This window comes from Homalodisca vitripennis, chromosome 3, assembly GCF_021130785.1.
Source record: "Homalodisca vitripennis isolate AUS2020 chromosome 3, UT_GWSS_2.1, whole genome shotgun sequence".
In the NCBI taxonomy this organism is placed as follows: Eukaryota; Metazoa; Arthropoda; class Insecta; order Hemiptera; family Cicadellidae; genus Homalodisca; species Homalodisca vitripennis.
In genome coordinates this window covers 81,010,638-81,023,849 of record NC_060209.1, presented here as the reverse complement: position 1 = coordinate 81,023,849, position 13,212 = coordinate 81,010,638, and the positions used below count along the sequence as shown (strand labels likewise).

The 13,212-nt window shown below is 30.8% G+C and overlaps 1 protein-coding gene and 1 non-coding gene across 15 annotated transcripts in view; one reads left to right on the top strand and one right to left on the bottom strand.

Annotated features, from left to right (window-relative positions):
* LOC124357111 (protein still life, isoforms C/SIF type 2) overlaps nt 1-13,212 on the bottom strand; it is a 911,156-nt gene that overhangs the window by 844,596 nt on the left and 53,348 nt on the right. The window lies entirely within an intron of this gene.
* On the top strand, nt 3,369-3,440 carry Trnac-gca. Its single transcript has one exon. It is a non-coding gene; the product is annotated as a tRNA-Cys (tRNA).

The window sequence follows — 13,212 nt, the reverse complement described above, 5'->3', positions numbered from 1 at the left end:
CTATCCCTATTTCGAAAATCTATCCCCGTTAGTTTTAAAAATTGCGAAAAATCCCATCTTGGTTTTTAAAGTTGCATTCCAACAAACAAATTTTATTAATCGAAAGAGGCTGTTAATAGTAATCAACTGTTTTGTGTAAAATTGTTTTATAACAACACAACCATATGTTTAATTAATTTTACTATTATTATCAATGTATGAAAATTTACAGTCATGAAAGCAAATCGTAAGCTTAATAGTAACAAAATTTTTTCCTGAATCGCTGTTTAGCATAGAATTTATCCATATAAGAAAATTATAATTTTTAGGAAAATATACTTTTAACTGTAAGTTTCAGCATATTATATTAAGTAAATTATGCAGTGCTTGGTCAGTACTGTAATGCAGATTTCAATGACAACGCTACTATCTAACCTTTATTATACATTTAAAGACCGTTGTAAAATCCATCTTGAGTTGTCTTTTGACAGAAGCAGATTTCTCAGGACTGCTTATATGTATCCTTTTGATCAGGACAACAAAACAATCTCAATTGTTGCACCAGATGACGATGGACGAAAGTAGATGCTTAATGTCCGAAGTAAGCTTATCAGACCTGTGTATGTATATGTTCTTGATCGGCGAAACAAGACAAATTAAACTATTACACTACATAAAACACATTTTAAGACCGGAGTAAATTGCAATGACTACAAATATTCTACTTTATGACATATTGTCTTAATTGTTTAGTCTTAATCGTGACAACAAGGCAAACTCAACGTTAGCGTCGGAAATAGAATGTACTATATATAAAACCAGAAGTGCTCATAAATACGCAAAAGCTATGAAATTGCGTACGAATCTGCGGAAATCTGCGGGTTACTGTTAGTAGGCTATATCTATATAAAAAATTATTTATAGTAATTTTTAAACCCTTTATTTATATGGCGGTATGAATATTATATTAACATAAAACCACACCATTTAAACTATATAGTTTAATAGCCCTTATTATGACAGGAAACACGTTTTTACAAATCAGTGGAAATGGTTTCCGCTGAAACTCTTAATTGAATGGATCTGGCTAACAAACTAGTTTATGGCATATACACATATCGTGTCAGTTCGGTTGAAATCAGTTAAGAGTGACAATACTTATCATGTTCACTCTTATTTCTGCTATGACGTTGTTTACTTTACGAATATTTAGTTTTGTTGTAAGTTTTGCTTTATGATGTTTGATGTACGAATAATTAGACACTTTCAAAAAGTTCTCACGGCCTCCATCGAGAAAGCTATGAGGTACCTACAGATTTGTAAGTGTAACATTTGTGTTAAATAATTCCACGCATTAACTGTGCCAAACAGGTGATTCATTTCTGTCATATTCTGTAATACCCAATTTAAAAGTTCAAACAAACACGAATGGGCGGTTGCTTGATAATATTTCATAAATGAGAATAGCCAAACAGCTTTTACAATAAATAAATGTATAAATACATAAATATATCAAACATTTAAAAAAAACTTTTGTTTTAAACTCATGCCTTTTCAAATAATCGTTATACTTCCTAATAGCCGAGATATAAATTTTAATGTATGAGATTGTTAACTGGTAAATTTGTAATGCATGAAAGGGTTATATACACACCAGGTTTTGTAGAAATTTCTATACATAAAGGATAAAGTCCTCACTTACTCACTGACTAATCACTAATTCTCTAACTTCCCGATATATAAGAAAGTTGATATTTGGTATACGTATGCCTCATGGCCTAAATATAAAATCAAAAACATTTTCATGAAGACCAAATCATCCATAGGGGTTTTGAATAGGGTTCCAACCCCTCGAATAACTATACTAATATTTGCCACATATTACGTCTTAGGCTCTCAACTGACCCATTGTAGACTTTTCATAAGGACCAACTACGTCTGGGGATTAAAGTAGAGCTGCAACCCCTAAAATAACTAATTTCTATACTTCCCAACGTCTTAGAAATATGAAATTTGACAAACATTTGCCTTAATGTTCGCAAAGAAGGACGCCAAAAGATGTAAATATTATATTTTTAGTTTTCAAAAATCCTAGAACAACTAAATTTCAGTAAGAAATGTTTATGATATTGATAAATTGTGATAATTTTATTTCCATATGAATATCTTTAGGATAAAATTCTCAAGATTATGGAAGGAAGTAAACCCTTTGTGATCGGTATAGACTTTTCAAACCTATGTGGTATATATTTTATAGATTGAGGCATCAATGCAAATATTACGATGGCACCGGAAAAACTTTCCATCGGAAGTATACGATTTTTGACCGAATTAGAATTATACCTATTACCTATTACGTATATATATTTTTTGATCGGATCAAAAAGGTAACCTTTGCTATGTATGCCGCCTGAAATATAATTCATTTGAACCAAAGGACTCCTAAACGTGCAAACTCTGAAATAAGAGCCAATCATCATCTTGTTTAACTTTTGAACTTAACAATGAACACTTTAATAATATCTTAAATAAGCACACTTCCTATTCAAAATTATCATATTACATCCTTACAGCTTTCACTACGAAAACTACGACCTTAGACTTTTGGATTTTTCCAAAATAGTTCATGTGTTACTGATATTGTTGAAGCTACTGAGTAAAATCTTATGGACCATTGAAAAGAAATGCGAGTTATTTCATTGTTACTTATAAAAACTGTTTCGCTCTCTACTTCAGGGCCCCAAAATACTGCTCTTCAGCCTTGAAGTCCAATTATTCAGAAATGGGTCAGAGGATTAGAATATCTTTCAGTCACCATCAGTTATCTCAGGACTGTTTATTAAGCCGTTTAAAACGAATATGCCTATGACGTCCTAGTTATAAGAAAGTAATGTTACAATCTTAAGCCACAGGTAACTGCTAGTAAATTATAATTAGGTACCAATAGTGAAAAATATTTGAAAACACGTAAATTATAACCATTTATATTGGATGAGAATGACTGAAAAATATTGCAAAATATACGCTTCCTCTTTTAATAAGATGATTATTTTTCCTGCCACTAATTTCTCAGTATTAAGTTCGCAATATGTTTGTTAAACAACAGTCACTAAATTATTTAATTCTAAGTTGAAAATAAATTATGACATGACTTAAGGTCAGACTTCTGAATAAAATCTAAAATTAAATCCAGGTTTAAATATAACATAATATAACGAATAAAATCATTTTCAGCCATGAATGTACTTAAATTATTTGTACTATAAGGCGGTCATTTGCAGTTGTCATGTGTATTTTAAACGCCACTAGATTTGCACAGCATCACTAGATTGCCACATCACACAGCATCTCCAGACTCAGTTACTGATAATTCTGGCGCATCATCAAGTGGGGGTATAGCTCAGTGGTAGAGCATTCGACTGCAGATCGAGAGGTCCCCGGTTCAAACCCGGGTGCCCCCTAATCTTTTTATGTGACATGTGTATCACACTCTCTGACACTGATGGATACTTAACTTAAACCCAAGACAATACTAAATTAAACGTATTAAAATAAGTTTTAGTTTATAATTTTGAAAAAAGTCATCTCTAAATTATAACATTTGTAACCAATTCGTTATTTACAGGAATTATATTTATGAAGGCATTAGGTTTCTTTTTAAAACATAACTGAAAAATAACCAAAAAATACCTCAATGTAATATCCTATTACGATGAATTAAACATGTTTTCTTGATAAATATACATTTATATCATAATACAAAAAAATCAAATACATTTCTAAAGTAAATATCATATATTTATTCAAAATGTTTACTCATTTTTAGTACCAATATTTACAATAATTGGTTTGCAAACGTATATCATAGTTTATTAATTATAAGACCACATAGTTATATAAATTAATACGATCAATGATAAAGTTGTCTGGCAAATTCAGTTTTAAAAGAAATATTCACAATTTAATTGAATAGTTGTCACCTGATAATAGTTGGTAGCATAAGCGGGAACTTTTCCTGATTGTTATATTCGATATTTATTAAATATAATCTTTGGTTGATAATAATGAAAGGATAATATTGTGTTTTTATTGTATTATTGCATAAACGATTATACTGTCAGTACTTAAAAATTAAGTATTACCATAATAAGTAAGTATACCATAATAGTTTTAGATAATATTATCCTCGTTACTTTGGCGTTATCCTCATTACATTTTGATCATAGTTTGTTGTTTGTAGTTGTTTTAATACCGTATTATGTTATATGAAAATTGAATTGAAAAGGTTGAAATATTGGTTCTGACCAATGTTATCATTAAATATATTCGGTCTTTATTTGAGCAATTTTACCATTTAGGTAAATGAAACTATAAAGAGATGAAGGAAACAGGATTTTCTCTTTACAATTCTTCCATCTTCAAAAATAAACTTCAAACAAAGAACAAACAGATATTGTTCTAAATGAACAAATAAAAATACATTTTATGTTCTAACAATTCTTGAGTGGTTTTAAAATAATGTTTATAGTAGTTCCAGTGAACGAACAAAACAATTTTTGACAATTTTATTTTCTTTCAAAAAATTGGCCCATGAGTTGTTGGATCACACTAAATGTAAGTTTAGGAGGAGTGCTTATTACTTTAACCGTCTTGAGAGACGATAACAAAATTAAATTTCACGTGAGGCTGTGTATCATCTCGATATGTCAAACTCAAGATGCGTTGTTAGTTCAGATGTTTGATTAGTACAAAACTGATGGGACAATGACCCTCAAGGTTGGCATGTTAATATTATCTTAAGCTCTTCAAACATTTAGGAATTCCATTATTTTGAAAACTTGATATAAAAAACCACGTTGGAACAAATATTATTATAAATGACCTGAGAACACTTTGCTTTGCGTTTTAATGGATAATGACTGACCGCCATCTTGAAACTTTAAGATGCATCTAAAAAAGTAAAAGGATAAGAGTTGTTTATAATTAGGTAGTAGATATAGAAAATATAGCTGTTTGGAGTTAGCTTAGTTACACATTTGCTCGAATGTGAACGGCCACTATATTGAAACTATTTATTGGTTAAGAAGGATATCGGACATTTGCCATCATGATTGTCTTTAATATAACGACGGCATATGTGCGAAATCGTATTGCCTTAAAAAGCTATTACACAGGATATTTACGAACTCTACGTTAATATTTTGATAATTGGTATTCGTCTCGAGACAAACAAAAATATCTAAACATGGGTCAAATCTAAATGCTTAGTTTACCGTCTGTCTGTAGGTGTATTTTAGATTTTATTTTTCATTTCAGGAACCAGTAAATATAATAAACTCATTGTGTCAAAACAATTGTTCTTGCTGTCTTAATTTAAGAAAAAACAATTACCATATCATATATTAAGATAGCAAATTGATGTTTTTAAAGCTAAATACCGTCAAATTAATTAGATTATGAAAGCTTTAAGAATAATACATGTTGATTTAAATATAAATATTTTAACACTTCGATCGTTAAAACCGAAGTAAATAATTTAGGTACACTTTTAACTGTAGTAGTAATACAAGGCATAATTTCCATTGAGTAAGTGACCTTATTAAACCTTGTATTACAACAGTTCTAAGCTTATATCTCCTGTTCTTTTCAACCACTTTGCTATGGTTTAGATGTCAAAAGCTTTATATTTAAATTTAGGAATTTTTATTAATTTTAATAAATTTTAGTTTATTCTAAACGTATTAGTTTTAAAGTATTAAGCTTTAAAAAGTTCAACCATTCACCATCTTGCAGCATGATATGATAATATAATATTAATTTTCTTTTGGTTTGAGACTGCAAGAACAACTATTATGTTCAATTTGAGATTATTAAATTTACGGGATTCTGAAATAAAAAAATTAAAATTACAAAAGCACAGACAGACAGATAGATATACGCTCTATTAAGCACATCTGAACCACCTTTATATTACATTTTTGTTTATCTTGACATGAAGAACAAATTCACAAAATATTACAGGAGAGTTCGTACACACAAAGTATATTACAAGGTGTTTGGAATTCTCATGCTGGTATCTATGACACTTACTACTCTGGTGTTGGCGAGGCAATAACTAATACTGCCTTACATGGCAACCTGTCTCGGACGGAAGCTATCTATAGTCATTGCAGGAGAACTGGTAATGAAATGACCTCTCCGTACCTGTACCAATAACAACACTTTTCTCCAAGAAGAATGCTTACAGCTTACAATGGAGTAAACACTCTTCATAGACTTCAACTCCTAAGTCATAAGTGCATATGGTTTTCGATGCAGTTAAATGTTTAGAATATAAAACATTTTAGTTACTGTACTTGCTGAAAACAAGAAAAGAAAAAGATTTTTATCATTCGACGAGGAATTGACGGCGTTCAAAGTAGTTCAAGTTCAAGTTCTTTATTAAGCATGTTGACAAAGTTAACAATGCATATGCCAAGTCAATACAATAAAACATTAAATCAAAACAATCATTCTAAACGTTATTTTATAAAGACTTATCATTCAAAAAATGATCTACAGAATAATATGCCTTTTCAGCAAGAAACAGCCTCAACTTCCTCCTAAAAACATTGTGACTCTGTACCAACTTAAAGCTTAATGGCAGTCTATTAAATAAAATCACTGCAGAATATTTCAAATGTTTCTTATAAAACGAGGTGGAGTGTGGAGGGATGTTCATAATGCATCTGGGATTACTTCTCGTACCGTAGCAGTGTGATGGGAGAAACTGTAAAAAGGTGGAAATTTTTATGGAGACAGGAAATGGTTTCCAAAATATAAATGAAAGGGAAGGTAAGAATTTTGTTGAAAGTAAAAAGGTCTGCACATGAAGTTCGGGGTAGAACATGAGATATTATTCTCATGGCTTCCTTTGAAGCCTGAAGACAAACTTGGTATTGGTGCTCTCCGAGCCCCAAATGCAAACTCATAAGACAAAAACGGATAAACGATACCATAATACGCAGTAACAAGAACATCAATGGACGCAAAACGAGACAGCTTTCTGAGCACAAAAATACCTGGACTCACCTTCTTGCACACATACTCTAAGTGCATAGTGAAAAATAATTTACAATCTATAATGAGGCCAAGAAATTTAACGACACCCTCAGAGAACATAGGCTCAGCGCCCAGGTGGATACTGAGTAAACTATTGTTTGGCCTGTTCCCTATACAAAATTCAACGAGGGTCGTTTTAGAGATGTTCACCTGCAGTCTGTTTAGTTCCACCCAATTCAGAAGTGCATTTCCTGCTAAGAATGTATTGAGGTCTAAGCAATCTTTGGAAGGACTGGAAAAAGTTAGGGATGTGTCATCCGCATAGAGGCATAGATTGGGCTCAGCTAAACTCTGATAAAGGTCATTAATGAAAATCAAAAAAAGTACAGGGCCCAGAAGTACAGAACCCTGTGTGACGCCCTTCCTGACCGTTTCTTGCTTGGAAAATGCACTACAGATGGTTTTGGACAAATCGACAGAACTCACCTTAACACACTGGGTTCTTCCCAACAGATAAGATTGAAACCAACTAAGAGCAATACCTCTAATTCCTATGTTAAACATTTTATTCTGTATCAGGTCATGGTCAACAAGATCGAAGGCATTGCTTAGATCAAAGAACAAGCCGCTGGAATGGTTTCCTGAGTTGATAGCGTCAACAATATTTTGGACAACCCAGAACATCGCATCAACAGTACTTTTCCCTTGGGTGAACCCGTACTGATGACTGAATAGCAACTTATTACTCTTCAGAAAACTCCATAGCCTATTTATATATATATATATATATATATATATATATATATATATATATATATCTATATATATAAAAATGAATGTTTGTGTGTTTGTCCTTTATGGAATCGTGAACTATTGGACCGATCATAATGAAAATTTGTACGTATATGTATTTTTATATGTACGTACAAATACCCATAAGAAATGCATTGCAGCAAACATATGTTAACGTCTTTTCAAATTTTTAATCAGCTGTTCTTTGTAAACATATATTACACTTATAGTTTTAAAGCATAGAGTAAGCTTAAGAGAAACGACAAATTTTGTTTAAACTGTTTTTGCAATCACTGTTAAACATAGACTTTACTATCCAGATAATACAATTCAAATTTGACGTAAAAATTCACCTTTAACTGCAATATTTATTTAATATAAACCATGCTCATGCTTGATCAGAAGAGTAATGCAGATATCATAATTACTATCTTACGTTGGCTACAAATATAAAGAATGTTATAAAATCAAACTTAGTTGTTTTTTTTGACAGAAGTATGGTTCTCAAAACTCCGTGTACATATTCTCTCGATCGAGACAACAAAGCAAGCTCAATCGTGGCATCGGAGATATAACTAATTTAATCTAAAATTTATTATAGTAAAAAAAAAAAATTTACTAAGTAATATAAGGACTTCGGTTCTTAAGATTTGCGTGCGAAGCCGTGGGTAACAGCTAGATAGAGGCAGGAATATGGTACATACCTTCATAATACGCCCAAGAGGCTCACGATGGAACGACTATCAATTATCTCAGCAATGTTTAGAATGTGATAGAAAAAGAATAAGTGAATATAGTGTACTGTTTTCAACGGGAAATTGCGTGCGAAGCCGCGGGCAACTTTTGCAAAAAATTATTGAAATGCGCAGCAAAGCGCGCCGGGCTCGCTAGTATATATATATATATATATATATATATATATATATATATATATATATATATATATATCGTATACCGTTAATATATTAATCTACATATTTTTGCCGTGTTGATGAAATTAAATAATAATGAATATTAAAACCATTATAATAAAATATAATATAATATATATATATATATATATATATATATATATATATATTCTAGTAATAAACAATAGAAGATAAGAAGATGAATTTTTAAAAGATAGTGGAAGGGAGTGGCATTATATATTTAATTTTAAAAGGTCATTTTCTAAAATCAAATATAATAAAAATGTATTTTTTATCAAACAAGTTTATTCTTATTCATCATAACTTATACACGTACTTTAAAAGGTTCATATCCTACTTATAAATGGTTTTTCCATGGGCCTAGTTTAATCAAAAACTGATTATAACGCCATAAACAGAATACTGTATAAGTGGCTGAGAGAAAGATCTATCTACAATCGTATTTCGATATATGTGTTTACGATCGCAATCAATGATTTTCACTAACGTGACTATCAATGATAATTCATTATATTTTCAATTTTAAACTGTGTCCATATTTTTCACCAATATCTAATATTTTATTATAATGGTTTAATATTCTTTATTCTTTAATTTCATCAACACGGCAAAAATATGTAGATTAATATATTAACGGTATACGATTTAAAAACTGTGCATAGACAAATTGTTTACATCCATCTACGTTAAAAGGCGTTGTTATAGACTATCGCTAGACGCTCATATATATAATCTATATATATAAAATCTAAAATGATAGTCATAATTAATAATACATTTCCTATGGAGATATCACTCAAGTGTTACTGACACAATGTCCTCTCGATTAGAGCCCGTAAGGTGGTCCAATCGAATATGGGTTTAGGAAAGATTTTTTGTTAAATTAATAGCACTTTAAAAAAACGTTTTGATATAAAAAGAGTATAAATAATTATCACTTCACGTAATATTACAGGTAGGCAATTTTGTAATCAAGCCCAAATAACAACGGCTGAAGATAAAAATGTGAACTTATTACAGTATGTACTTATATCTTCTGAAAGTTACAAAGTTTTTATTTTTTTAATTCCATTTTTTCAAGACAAAACTTTTAAAATACACGTAATGTTTTATTCAATTATTTACAAAGTATTATTTCTTAAAGTCATAAATGAATTTTAAAATATCAATCTGAAGCAATAACACATGTATATACTGTATAATTTTACCCTTTTATATTCAGCTGTTTTATTTGGCCTACAAAATGGCCTCAACTGCCTATTTCAAAGGCCTGCAATTTCATGCAATTTCAAAATCAAAAGATTTTCTATTTTTTAACTCTCAGGGAAGTTATTGTATTCGGATATCTAAGGATAAACGCTTTTAATTTATCATTAAAATATTTTTCACATCCAAAATTGGTTGCAGCACCTTAAATTCCGTTATCAATAGTCAGAAATGTAATTATGCTCTAGAGGAATTTTGTTTTGTAACGAGATTTCCAAAACATACTTTTGTGAGTAGACTTGAAAGCTATGATGTTCTTTTAACATTTAATGGTTGGAACATAGACAGACAAAAAGACGTTATAAAACTACAAGAACTATTGTGATTTTGTGTAACATACTGTTGCTGCACTCATGTGGATATTGATTTATGTCATAAAACCTGGTAGGACAAGCTGAGAGAAGAGACCAAAGAATCCTATGTGCAAAGAAGAAACAAAAGCCTTGCTGAAACAAGAAGCGTGGGGATGTGTATTGACCACGAGACTTCCAACTTTTGCTAAAGAATATTAAAACTAAAATTTAAAAAATCATATTTTGGCTAGTATGAAAAGATTAACATTTCCAACTTTAAATAGAGTTATCTCCAGAATCATATAAGATACCTGCTTGAAGTGTATATGATCTTTTAACTATGATAACACAATTTCAAAGGAAACATGATTGATAAAATAAAAAAATAAAAACATCCCAATACCTACACCCTAAAAATCATAAAAAATAAAAATAATACAAATGTGGATTTTTTATATTAAGTATTAGTTCATTATAACTTGGGTGGACATTCATGAACATCCTCTTAAAATATTTATCAAGTAAAAAGCTTTATAAATATACCCAAATTTAGCCTTTATAATATGGCTGGTGTAAGACCGTTTGGACGCCTAACACAATCAGTTTTTACGGACATACGGCTGTTTATTTTTTGCAGATTTATATTCAAGACGACGCAGTCACGTACTGTTCACGTATGGCTGTGGCATTGTTCTAGCAGAAACCCATTCCTGCCGTTCTTATCAGCTTCTTATCAGAGCCGTTGAATGGCCAACTCGGCTGGAATGTTTATTTGCACTTAACAATTGAAGCCTTGGATTTTATTGTCTCGGTGAGCTAAAAGCGTAATATAACCATACAAGGCTATTTAAATTACTCAGGATACTGTTGTATTAATAAGATATTGCAGAATATTTTACTCATTAGACAGATTATATAATAACATATTACCTATAATAACAATCTCCTATAACAGCTGGTTTTGTTGTGTAATATATTCTTACGTTAATAACTGATTACACTACACACTGTGTTTAGTATAACCAAAGAGCCTTATTGACACGGTTTTAATAAACACTAGTTTCATTGTGATATTCGTCTACCATTATTTCTCTACAATATATTTATTTCTTGTATATATAAAAGTTTAATTATTGGATACACCAGTTTGTTTGATACATTAACCAGTCCTAAACGTGCCTTGTGTACAACAGCTGACAATATATATATATATATATATATATATATATATATATATATATATATATAATGTTTTATCTGTTTATACAATTATTTGATAATTATCCATATTTAGCTTATAAATTCAACCTAAATTAGAAGTATAAATTGAACACAATTATCTAATGCGGTAAGAACATAGTGGGAATAAAGTACAGAACTGACATTTAGAAAATGTAAATATTAATTTTCCAATTAAAACTAACAAATTTAGTAAGCATATAATTTTAAAACTAAATTATTGGAAAAATATTATAACATTATTATATAATATATAATAGTATTATATAGTATTTAAATATTTTTCCCTTGCGTCTAAATAAACATGGCATGGCTATTTGACCTACTAAGGCCCACATTTGAATTAAAATTAGCAAAATATGTCCAATTAAAATTATGAACAATCACCATAACAGTACAACTGATCAAGGAACATACAAACCCAACAGAATGAAAATATTTTATTAGAATCGAATGAAGAGTAACAGTGAAAATGGATATTTTGTATTAAAATAGTTGCCCTTAAATATGGTTGCCTATGAATAGTAACAATAGTCCTGTTATTACGTTCCTTCCCATCTTACAAAATCAGATTTATATTTTATTGTCTAATGGTAAAACTATACACAGTTCACAGATTATAATCTACAGTACAAGAAATACTATCGTTGTATCTCATCTCTAAATTAAGACTGTTTCGGTCGGTGTTATATTACGTTTTGAAGTCGTAAACAGAATAAATAGCAAGATGCTAATGATGTTTACGTTCAAATCTTGATAAAAGTATTTTGTAAATTGTTATATGTTGTTGGTGTTATATTACGTTTTGAGGGGAATTGCATATTTTTAGAACTCAAAAACAACGTGCTAATAATTAATAAATAGCTTCGTTATCACCAAATAGTAAATTAAAATTTTAACTTGCATTCAAATATTTTTTTATGCTTATTGCGTTAAAATTGCGTCTGTTGCATGTAAGCGAGATATGTAATTAGAATCTTCGGGATTTTTTATCAGAAACTTTTTTGCGATATGGTTGATCCAACACGTCATCGGCCCAACTATCGATTAATATTCGCACATGCTAAGGCTCTTTAGAGGATCTGATCCGATATGTTATAAACAAATATAAATGCAAGTCGCTTACACAGGAGGAAATGTAAGACGCCACACTGTCTCGACAGGTGATACAGGTCACACCGAAATCCTAAGTATCGATATACAATAAGGTGAAGAATGCAGCAATTCGGCGCGGCAGTACCTATGTACTCGGAGTGCTGGCGCGGTGGGCCGGGGGAGGGTGGGGTAAATCGATCACAAGCTCGGGAAGTTGCGGTGACGTCACCGTGTTTGGGTGGCCTCAGCTCGGTTACCGCAAATTTTGGCGACAATCGCATTGTCCAACGGGTGAAAAGGTAGGTTAAAACAATATACGAACGATCGTGTTAGGTACTGAGAAATTATAAACCAGTTTAGGAGTTTTATCTGTACAAAAAATTAAAAATAGGCTATAGTTCTAAATAAATTATTTTATCACTAATTCCTTAAGATTCAGCAAATTACGACATTGCCTAAGACCCCTGCACTCACCTTTAAAAGCGGATTTGCATTATTATCTCTGCCAGTTTTGGCTTACCATCTGTTGACTAAAAGGACCGAAGCACAGCGTCACCTCTTACCTCATATTTTGT